This window comes from Chrysochloris asiatica, unplaced genomic scaffold (assembly GCF_000296735.1).
Source record: "Chrysochloris asiatica unplaced genomic scaffold, ChrAsi1.0 scaffold00011, whole genome shotgun sequence".
NCBI lineage: Eukaryota > Metazoa > Chordata > Mammalia > Afrosoricida > Chrysochloridae > Chrysochloris > Chrysochloris asiatica.
Genome location: NW_006408529.1, coordinates 19519977 through 19529473, shown reverse-complemented (window position 1 = coordinate 19529473; position 9497 = coordinate 19519977). Strand labels below are relative to the sequence as shown.

General features: G+C 38.2%; 1 pseudogene; it reads right to left on the bottom strand.

The window, feature by feature from the left end:
* Nucleotides 1-9129, bottom strand: part of LOC102811680 — a 14086-nt pseudogene extending 4957 nt beyond the window's left edge.
* Between the last annotated feature and the right edge of the window lie 368 nt (nt 9130-9497).

Below are 9497 nucleotides of genomic sequence, written 5' to 3'. Positions count from 1 at the left end.
GATATCAAAGAGATTGTCCGATGATTTCCGCATTCCGTTGGGTCACCTCTCTTTGGAATGGGCACAAACATTGATCTCTTCCAATCAGTCGCACATGTAGTCGAACTTATAACAGGGTTACATTCTGATGAATCTGATGACTTATAATAGGGTTATGTTCTGATGATAAGTTGCTTGTGAAGTGAGTAAAATACCTTATTTAATAATAATTTTCTTTAACGTTTTCATTATTCTTACCCTTTATTACCAACATCTTGATAAATCTGATTTTTATTTTTATTTTTCAATGGAATCATTGCATCTACAATTACAGACTAGCATTACATATAAATTTACATATAAATTACAGATACATACACAAAAGACCCCACGGATTATAAAAATTTACCCTGACAATGAAAAAGAATTAGACAACATTGATATGCTGTCAGTTACAGTAATAATTCACTTGTGTAACATTTTTGATTATTTGGATTATTGTGGGACTGGAGATGGTGTTTGTAGTCAGAAAAAGTAACGACAGTTGTCTGTTGTTGTTGTTGTTATGTGCCTTGGAGTCGGTTCTGACTCATAGCGACCCTGTACAGGATTTCCGAGGCTGTAAATCTTTATGGAAGCAGAAAGTCTCATCTTTCTCCCCCGAAAAAGTTGGTAGTTTCAGCAGCCCGATTCATAACCATTACGCTACCAGAGCTCCTTGACAGTTGTCTATATGGTCCTTTTTTCTTTCCTTCTGTCTTTCTTCATGTATTTTGCAGTAACATCTGACGGCTTCTTAAATCTTCCTAAGGACTTCAGTAAAGTGCTATTTGGGTTCCTGCTTTCAAGCAACTGAAGCCCCTGATTTTGTTTAAATAACTCAATCTATATAGCAGAGTTTTGAACAATAAATCATAAAATTGAACATCTGCATATGAACATCTGAGAATAATAACATCAGCAAATGATATACTGCAACACTGTATATAAGACGCATTACTAATGATAAAACGTTAAAAAAATAAAAAGATGGCCATAATTGTGGTTCACCTAACTCAAATATATTGCAAATTAAGGACTCCCTATATTATAAATCCATGTGTTAAGAGAAAACTAAATCCAGCAAGATCCCAGAAAAAAAAAGAACAAAATCAGCAAAGTCTTAGAAATAGTCTCTTAAAAGTTTTTTTTTTTTTTCTTTAATGGAGATTTTTGTGGAGATATTTTTAAAATCTAAACTTAATAACAATTGACAAGGCAAATAAATTAGGTTATCTTACAAATTAGCTAAATGGGTAAAACTTGCACATTTATGATAAGTCCAGATAATCAACAAATGAATCACAAACTCAGGATATTGTCTTTGGAAATAATGTGTCTCCCCCAACACTTTACGTACTTATAGAACATGTATAAGCTCTTTTTGGTGTGGGAACTTGGATTCATTGAAGTACAGAAGATCACAGTACTTCCCTTAGTTCCTTCAATTGCTTCATATCAATTTGAAGGCCTAATTCACTGTAGCAATGAGGCACATCTGCAAGAGGAGATGGGAGGTAGAGTGAGAGTGCCCTACTTTCTTCCTTTTAATTTTCCCAGCACATTAGAATAATTCCACCATTCAGCATCATCTTTAAAAAAAAGTGTCAGAGTACAATTATGGAGAATATTCACTCAAGAGGAAGAAGTTGGAATTCTGTGATCTGAAAGTTTGGCAAACTCCCCACTTCTAAGCATTTCATTTTGATCTACAAATACAACTCTGTTTCATGAAAAACAATGACACTTTACTTGGGCTTGTTAAAGGGTGATACAGTTCACTGTGGCCAAAGAAATGTTGATGCAGAAATAAGAGCCCTGGGGTTATTTGCCTGAGAGTCTCTGGAGAAATACAAAAATGCTTTTATAAAAGTCTTTCTACAGATCAGGCTGCTGAGATTAGTATGGAAAAATTGAGGGGTTTGCTTTCTAATATTTCCCTTTCCACGCTCCCTTCTGGGTCATGACAATTAATTGGCCTGCTTGGGGCAAACTGTGTCTAGCTTTGCAAAAATTACTAGAAACCTATCTTGGAGTTAAAAAAAATAATTCCTTGGGAATTTCACTTTTGAGTCAATGAGAAACTGACTCCAGGACAAGTACTTAATCTCTGTCTGCGACATTCTTCCTAGCTACCTTAACAGAATGACTTAAGAGCCCACAAGTTAGCAGCTGCTTTTCCATAGCTCAGGCAAGAAAGATTACCTGCTGTCTGCAAGCTATATTATTAAATACTAGATTGGCAAAATCTTTTTAGCGCTACAGTATTGGGTGTTGCTGACTTTCATCTAGTTTGCCCATGACTAAAGTGATCCACGTGGATTAAGGTAATAATTCAATTTGAACGTTTGCTTTGTATTTAAAAAACAAATGAAATGTTGAACAGTTGTCAGGTGTTAGCTTTGTCTTTATTGTAACTCTTTGCTAAGATTACAAGGATTACACTGAGCACTTGAAAGAAGATTTAGATAGTTACAAATACCAGGTTACCATTATCTGGTTTCAACATCAATCAAAGAAGTATTAAATAATCAGATAATGTCTCTAAACTCTCCAAAAAAATACTTTTATGCTAGTCCACACATGCTACTAATCATAAGGCAACCATAGGAACTGCACACACATACACAAAATCAGTCTATCTGGTTCCATTAATAATAAAACGGAATTTTACTTTGTGTCCAATAAAATTAACAATTAACATAGTCTATTCTGATTCATCCATACTTCACATATCTTTGGATAAGAAAAAAAAAATGGGTATAGATTGTAGCATTTCTTGTGGCTTATGAAGCTCATTGTGGGATAATGAATCTTCGTATTTTTCATCCGGTTTACACCCACTTCAAGAATTGAAATGTAATTACAATAGAAACATATTTTAGATGTGAACAGGTCTCCAAAGACTGGTTAATAAAATCCACTAAATGGACAGAAAAATACAAGCGAAGACCAGTAAGTGCACTTCCCAGAGTTATAGTTGGTTTTAATAGAATTCAACAATTCTTATTCAACGCAAAATACCAACTTATTCTTTGTTTTGATTTTCATATTGCCTGTCTGGTCTCTAAATCTTCCTTCTTTACAAAGAGGAAAATGCTTATATATTTTTTTATTGTGAATTATGTTAGTTTACATTATCTTTACATTCATCCTATCATATTTTGCTTCATTACAATGATCACAATCCCCGCATGCAACATCAAACATCCAAAGGGTACGCCCCACACGCCTGCCCCTGGCCAGCAGCACACAGCCCCTCTCCCTCCCTGAGTTCAGTGTCCCCCCCAGCTGCTTCTCTGTCCACATCATCACATCTGCCTCCATTCCCTAGTGTCACTGCCTCTCCAGTCAGGGTCTCACACTTCACTCTTCTCCCTTGAGAGCTCCAGGGATCTCTGCTCCTGGACTGCAATATTAGCTGCTGCCCTCCTTTTGCTACCAAACATTTACATTTCCCTTTCCAACACTCACTGTCAGACCTGATAGCAATCATTCCCTATTGAAACACAGGAGTCCTTTACCCCTCACCTTTTATCAACCCCATCCAGACAGGTTGGAAACAATTCAGTGGAAGTTCTACATTTCCCTGTATCCTCTGGAGCTAAGTTCCCTACTGAAAGCTTGTAAGCCAGTCACTTCTTGCCTTTGTAGTCCCCCCATTTTGAGTATCCAATATCAAAGTTCCCCCTCCCTGTTGACCCTGTGTACCAAGAGGGTGGGAATGATCCTCACTGTAGAGATTTGTCCAATCCTTTGTCATACTGCATCCACAAGCATAGGTCAAGTTCATCCAATTATGATGGGTTACTCCTTCCTCCCCCACCCCCACCCCCCGCCTCTTCTTTCTTCCTCTAGTCTTATTGATGCCAGGTCAAATGGGTACTATCTGCAAGTGTGGGTGTTCTTGTGCATCTTCCCTCACTTCATATCAGCTAGATGCTTCACATTCCATTCTAGTCCTCTGGGGCCATGTCCCTGCCACTGGGCCGAAGGAGTCCCCAGGTCTCGTCATACTGCTGGTTAACCAGGTCTCAATCCAGGTTAACAGGAGTCTATTGAATGTGGTCAGACTTAGTTCACAATTTGTTGCTGTTTTTCCCCCACTTCCCCTTATCAGTGACCAACATGGTCAGCATCAGGACCATATACCTGTTAGTGTATTCCATTTGAGTTTCAGTCTTGGAAGGGGATTTGCCTTAAGGAGACCTGACCACTTGTCTTGATTGCTCCCTGGGGAACAATTTGCTTGCTCTTGTAGTAGTCAATTGGACTGCTTTATATTGGTTTTTATTTCTTCTGCTGGTCTTTCTTTCAAGAAGTATCTTCTGTTCTTCTAGCTACTCCAGACTGATCTGCTTGTCCTTTCACATGGGAATGACCCACCTCAGAAGATTACAGTCTAGTGCAATGCAAAGGCTCTGCAGGGAGCTTCCTTCACTGGGCAAGTTCTAGCCCCATTTTAGTTATTCCAAACAGTTATAAGCTAAAGACGGACTTATAAGCTTTCTCTGGTGATGTTTCTGGCTATTCCTCTCTCTCCCCATCGAATGTCTATTTTATAATGGTAGGCAAAGGAAACCAAGATTCAAAAGGCAGCCAAGCATCTTAACATAATTTCCCCACTTTTACCCATTCAAACCATGCCTCAATTTTTGTATCCATGAGCCCTGTTGTTCCACGTTTGTGCTTAGATAGTTATTTACTTCTTCTGTCCTATTTAACCCATGTAAAGCTGTCTAGCTATTCTCCCATCTGCCTTATTTTTCCTTTCCCCTTCCCTTTCTAGTGTATGCCCTCCCACCGGCACCCAAACTATCCTGTGTCTATTCCATATGGTGTTCCACTATCCTGTACCTATTCCCTACCCTGTGCTCCACCTACCCCTCTCTCACCCTCACCGCACCCCATATACCTTAGTGACCAACAACAACAACAAAAAATAATAATAATAAAAAATATATATATATCCCCCCCTTTTAGTGTGGGTGCTTTTTCTTAATCTTTTACAATGATGGATATATGCCATTTTTCTCCGTTTGTGGCTGACTGATTGCACTCAGCATAATATCCTCAAGGTTCATCGGTTAATCCATATTATGTGGTGGCTTGCTGCTTCCTTGTTATTCTTCAGGGTAGTGTAGTATTCCATTGTGTGCATGTACCACAGTTTGTTTATCCATTCTTCCATAGATGGGCACTTAGGCTGTCTCCATCTTTTTGCTATTGTAAATAGTGCTTCTATGAACATTGATGTGCATATATCTACTCGCATTATGGCTTGTATTTCTTGTGGATAAAAACCAAGTAGAGGAATTGCTGGATCATAAGATATCTCTATTTCCAACCTTCTGAGGAAGCGTCATATTGTTTTCCAGAGTGGTTGGACCATTTTGCAATCCCACCAGCAATGTAGGAGGATTCCAGTTTCTCCACATCCTTGCCAACACTTATTGTCCACTACTTTTTTAATCTTTGCTATTATTGCTGGTGTGAGATGATATTTCATTGTTGTTTTTATTTGCATCTCTCTAATGCCTAGGGTCTCTGGTAGTGTAGTGGTTACGAATTGGGCTGCAAACTGCAAAGTCAGTAGCTTGAAACTACCAGCTGTTCTGTGTGAGAAAGATGAGGCTTTCTGCTCCCGTAAAGATTTATAGCCTCGGAAACCCTGTACAGGGTCACTATGAGTCGGAACTGAGTCCACGGCACATATCCACCACCACCAATGGCTAGTGATTGTGAACATTTCTTCCTATCTTTGTTGGCTGCCCAGATCTCCTCTGTGGTGAAGTGTCTATCCGTGCCTTGTCCCCATTTTTTAATTGGGTTATTTATCCTTTTCTTGTAGAGGTGTTGTAGGTTCTTATATATTTTGGAAATTAATTTTTATCTGATGTGTCGTTGCAAATTATTTTTTCCAATTCCCTGGGCTCCCTTTTTACTGTTTTGATGAAGTCTTGATGCATGTAAGTTTTTAATTTTTACTATGTCCCACTGAACTATTTTGTCTATTTTTGCTTGAGTAAGTTTCAAAATATTTGGTAGTTTGTGTATGCCCTGTATAAGATCTCTCACATTTTCCCCAATTTTTTCATTGATGGCCTTTATAATACTGGGATTCACATTTAGGTTTTTAATTCATAATGAGTTGGTTTTTGTATAAGGCATGAGGTAAAGTTCTTGTTTCAGTCTTTGCATATTGCTTTCCAATTCTGCCAGCACCGTCTGTTGAAAAGGCCATCTCCTCCCCATGCAATATACTTAGGTACTTTGTCAAAAATCCAGGACCATAGTATATTCTTCCATTTTTGTAGGTCTCTTTTGGTTTCCTGTAGTAGTGTTATGTAGTTTTATTTCCATAGGTCCTTTGTTTCTCTGGTTACATTTATTCCTAGATATTTCATCTTTTGGGTGGCTATGGTAAATGGTATTGTTTTCCTAATGCCCTTTTCAGCACTGTCATTTTTGGTCTAGAGGAATCCAACTGATTTTTGTATGTTCATCTTATACACTGCCACGTTGTTGACTCTTCCAATGACGTCTAATAGCTTTTTTATTGAGTCTTCAGTGTTATCTATATATAAGATCATATCGTTTGCAAATAGAGAGAGTTTTATTTCCTCTTTGCCAATTCAGATACCCTTTATTTATCTATCTTGCTGTATAGCTCTGGCTAAGAGTTCCAGCACAATATTGAATAGGAGTGGTGACAAAGGGCATCTTTATCTGGTTCCAGTTTGCAGAGGGAAGGCTTTCAGTTTCTCTCCATTGAAAGTAATGTAGGCAGTTGGTTTTGTATATACGCTCTTGATTATGTTGAGGAACTTCCCTTCAATTCCTACTTTGTTGAGTGTTTTTATCAGGAATGGATGTTGGATTTTGTCAAATGCCTTTTTTACATCAATCAATATGATCATGTGTTTTTTTTTTCCCCTTTTTCTTGTTTATGGTGGATTACACTAATTGTTTTTCTAATGTTGAACCATCCTTGCATCACTGATATGAATCCCACTTGGTCATGATGTATTAGTTTTTTCATGTGCTGCTGGATTCAGTTGGCTAGGATTTTTTTGAGAATTTTTGCATCTATGTTCATGAGGGATATTTGTCTGTACTTTTCTTTCTTAGTGGTGTCCTTCTCTGGTTTTGGTATCAGGGTTTTAGGAAGTTTTCCATCCTATTCTATATTCTGGAATAATTTGAGTATAATTGGTAACAACTCTTCCGAGAATGTCTGGTACAATCCCCCAGTGAAGCCATCTGGACCTGAACTTCTTTTGATTGGGAGTTTTTTGATGACCTGATCAATTTCTTCTATTGTTATGGGTCTATTCAAGTTCTTCAGCTTCTTGAATGTTTATCTTCTCATCCTTAAAGATGTTAGTAAAATTTTCTTCCTGTAATTCCTTAACTATCTTCTCTGTGGACTTTTGTGATTCTTCCTGTTCTGGAATGCCAATAATTCTTAACTTATTCCTCTTCATGTTATCCAGCATGAATCTTAGACTCACTTCAGATTTTTTAATACTTTTTCTGCTTGCTCTTCTATCTTAGCAGTACTGAGAGATTTGTCTTCTAGCTTGCTGGTTCTGGCTTCCATCTCTTCAGTTCTGCTCCTTTGCCCTTTCAGTGTATTGTCCATTTCTAATATTTATTGTTAATCATCTGGACTTCTTTTTGCAGGTTTTGGATTGTTTCCAATGCCATATGTATCTTGTTTGATTGCTCCTGTAGCACTTTCTTGACTTCTTCCTTATTTTCCTCCACTCCTTTTCAGAGCATTTGAATTTATTTCCATATTATTCTTCTGAATTCCTCCTCAGGCAGATCTAGAGTCTGTTCTTCTACTGGAAAGTCTGTGTCTGCTTTCAGCTCATTTGTCTCAGTTACTTTTTTCTGGTTTTGGACATATATTGATTTCTTTAATTGTGTTTCTTGGATATTTTCAACAGTTATGTGAGTTTTTAATGCTTAAATGGATGTTTATTGCTTTGTTATTAAGCTTGCTGAGCATCTCTTGGTGGATATGATCTAGAGATAGGCTTCCCTTTTCAAGTGTGGTAGGGTATTACAGGGTATGCTTGTAGTTTGGCTATATGGGCACAGTTACTGTCTCTTCTTGAGCAAGGTAGGGGGAGAAAGCTCCAACCCCTGGGAGAAGAGTGGGGCCAAAAGGACCAAAGACAAAAACAACATAAAAGCAGAGACAGAAACCACCAATAAAAAAAAAAAAAAAAAATTGTGATTGACACTGTCCACTGAACTTTGCTGAGCAGGCAGGGATAAAGGGTCCTACCTAGGTCAAATATGGGACTGGTTCCCAGGGTCAAAACGTCATAAGAAGCAGCCTGCGGGTTTTCTTTCTGTGCCATAGGAAAACTGTGGGTGAAATCCTGGACCATTTTGTGAGTGTGCTCCCGCCTGCTTGAAGGTGTCTGGGCTGTGCATTGAGGGAGTTATCAGGGTGAAGAGGAGAGATACGTGAAAAAATGAAAAGTGAAAGATGAAAAATCAGTCATACCTCTCCCTCCACACTAGCAGCTCCACAGCCTTTACTACTGGGTCACTGCCTCCATTTGGCTGTAGCCCCACCCTCCAGCCTGAGGACTTCTGGCTGCCAACTGCTGTGGCTGGATCAATTCAGAAATCACCGTATTTTGCTTCCACAGGAAGATTTTTTTCTTAGTTGGGTGTGGGAAACAGGCACCCGGAACCTTAAACAAGATCCAAAGCTCCATAGTTTTTCTAGGGCTGCCCTTTCTCTGCTTTTTGGGGGTTTTGGCAGATGAGTTTTCACTGTCTGTCTCTGTTTTCCCCACCTCCAAACTGGAAGTCAATATTTATAATTTTTAATGCAGCTTCCCATTTTTACGTGATAAAGTTGATAGCTTTAAAGACGAGTCTTAAGTGAGAAGAAAGGATTTCAAGTATACCAAAAAAATGACCTTGTTTACTTCAGTGTATATTTATTTGGTTATAATGATGTAGATTTTGTTCCTGCTTTCTACCATTTATTTCACACATAAGGTGACGACATGCTCTTGAACAGATGACTTCTTCCCACTCACCATCCACTTTTGTCTGCAATTTGGTTTCCAATTTCCCCATGTTCACTGAAACATGTGCTCTTTCCTGGATAAAAATCAACAGACTTCCTCCTGACATTTATACACTGTACTGGGCTGAAGTTAATTAACCTCCTCACTCCTTAATTTAGTCTTACTCAGTGATCCTTCTTTTAACTTCCTTTGTATTTCAATCTTGGCTTTCAATGTTGTTAGTGAAAACTGAGTAGCTTGACCATGATTGCTGATGCACTGGGTTGTCTCTGTATAAAATTATCCAAAAGGAAAGACTTCACATTTCTACAACTAAATTTGGTTAATTGACCATGTGGCTTTTGTTTTCTTCCTTCCAGAAACATTGTTAATACTAGTAGGACTACTCTTTCTAAAGCCTTCAGAATTGTATAATAT